We start from the raw sequence: 2,561 nt of genomic DNA, 5'->3' as shown, positions 1-2,561 counted from the left end.
ACTTTGCAATCTCATGCTTTAGAGACTCAAAATGTGCATTCTGTGCCAGAGATCACAAAACTAGTGAGCATAAATGTGAAACATGCTCAAAAAGAGATGAAATTTGTCAACACACTCTGCTTAAGTGCTCTAATTGCAAAGAAAAACATGCATCTAGCTCAAAAGAATGTATGTTTGCTTCTAGAACTCAAAAGAACTGGAGAAAAGATGAAGCTCAAAGTCAATCTAGAACTGAAGAGAAGAGTCAAGCCAGTAAACTCACAACTGCAAGCTCAAAAAGAAGAAACTCTCAACTATCTAAGTCTTCAAACTCCAACTCTTCAGCTAAATGTAAACAGAACTTGAATCCTCAAACTTCTGTTAAGATTAGAGAATTGAGAAATGACTCTGGTGATAAACTAGATATAATGCAAGCAGTTGAGATTCCTACTTTTCAGAACAGTTATAATCTACTATCTGATGATAGTGATTAGATTCTACTCTACTCTCTTTTAGTATGAATATACAACAAAAACAACAAAAAAAGTTTAAAAACTCTTCAAAAATCACATTTATTCAAAATAATGTGAATAGAAACTCAAATTGTATTTATTCTTGTCTTCAAATTGCATTTGAATAAAAAGTTGATTTTATACTGCTTCAGGAGCCGAATTTTGATGCTGAGCAAAAATATGTTATTTCTCATTCAAGCTACTACTGCTTTTTACCTCAAAAGTCTGAGATAAAGTCAAGAGTAGTGATCTATGAAAGAAAGAGATCAAGATATTAATTTAATCTAAGATTTGATATCATGTCTGACCCTGATATTCTGGTGGGTGATATTATAGATAAAGAAAATGAGTTTGATACTATACAGCTCATAAATATCTATAATGAAAAGTCATTGAAGAAAAATAACAATATCTGGACAATTGATAGAGGATTTCTGAACATAAGTTCATCAAGAAACTCTATAATTGCAGGAGATTTCAATGCACATCATTCCTGGTGAAATTCAGAATGCAAGAGAGCAGTGAGAGCTGATAATCTGATTGAATGAATCTTTGAGCATTCAATAGATTTGGTTAATAAGTCTGATCAACAAACATTCTTTAGAAAAGGCATGAAACAGAAGTCTATTATAGATCTAACCTTCATGTCACAAAATCTAATGGAAAGAAGACTTGTAAACTGGTTTATTGATTCAAATGAGACATCAGGATCAGGTCATGAGATTATTCAATTTGATATTGAACTGAGTGAAAAACAAATGAGTGAAAATCCTCTTCTCTCTAATCAGTATAACTTTGAAAAAGCTGATTGAAAAGCAGTTGAAGAAAGCATAAAACTGCTAAAATCTGAAAGACAGAATGAGCTATATTGAAATTCTGGTCAAGATATCTCAAATGAAATGCTTGAGAATAGAGTGAAGCTTATTACATCTATTATTCTAACAAGTGTTAGAGATAATATTTCAAAAAGAAAATCTTCTGAGTATTCAAAACCTTGATGGAATGAGAATATCTCATCTAAAAGGAAAGAATTAGCTACTGCTAGAAGAGATTGGAAAAATGATGTAATATCTGATGAAGAGTTCAAAGCTGTCAGAAATGAATATTTTTCAGATATCAAAAGAGCTAAAACAGACTGCTGGAATAAATTTCTTGAAGAAGCATAAGGAAAGGAAATTTTTAAAGCTTTTAACTATACTAAAACAAGAAGTGTAGCAAAACTTCCAGCCTTAGAATATGAGTTTCAGAATGAATCATATACAGCAAACTCTTTTGAGGAAAAATGTCAAGCTTTCATGAGAATTCTCTTTCAGAACTCATCAGACTCAGATTCAGATTCAGAGGAAGAGAATATATCACTTCTCAACTACATTGATGAAAATGACTGGGAATGGCCTGATCTTACACAAGATGAATTAGAGTCAGCTATCTTCTCAAGTTCTGTTAAAACTGCTGCAGGTCCTGATTCAATTAATCACTTGATTATTCAAAATACATATTCCTACTTAAAGAATGAATATTTTGAGCTCTTTTTCAATCTCTTGAAAAATGGATATCATCCTGAATGCTGGAGAGAAGCCACTGGAGTGATTCTTGCAAAACCTAATAGAAAAACTTCAATTCCTAAGTCATATAGAGTAATATCTCTATTGAACTGTTTAGGAAAGGTTTTAGAAAAGATAATAGCTACTTGACTATCTTTTATAAGCTCTATAGATGATTCTCTTTTATTCAGTGAACAAATGAGAGGTAGAAAACAGTGTTCTGCAATTGACACTGTTCTCTCAGTTGTTCATGATATTCAAATAGCAAAGCATGAGGGTCTGGTCTCAACTGCAGTTTTTATTGATATAAAGGGAGCATTTGATCATGTTTCAAAGTCAAAGTTAATTCAGACATTGAAGATATTAAAACTGCCACTTTCTCTAATAAAATGAGTTAACTGTTTTATGTCTAAAAGAATTATATAACTCTTCTTTGATGGAATGAAACAAGACAAGACTGAGATAAAAATAGGAGTACCACAGAGATCTCCAATCTCACTCATTTTATTTGCATATACACTGCATA

Source organism: Blastomyces dermatitidis (genome assembly GCF_000003525.1).
Source record: "Blastomyces dermatitidis ER-3 genomic scaffold supercont1.7, whole genome shotgun sequence".
NCBI classification, from domain to species: Eukaryota; Fungi; Ascomycota; class Eurotiomycetes; order Onygenales; family Ajellomycetaceae; genus Blastomyces; species Blastomyces dermatitidis.
This window is presented reverse-complemented; position numbering follows the sequence as displayed.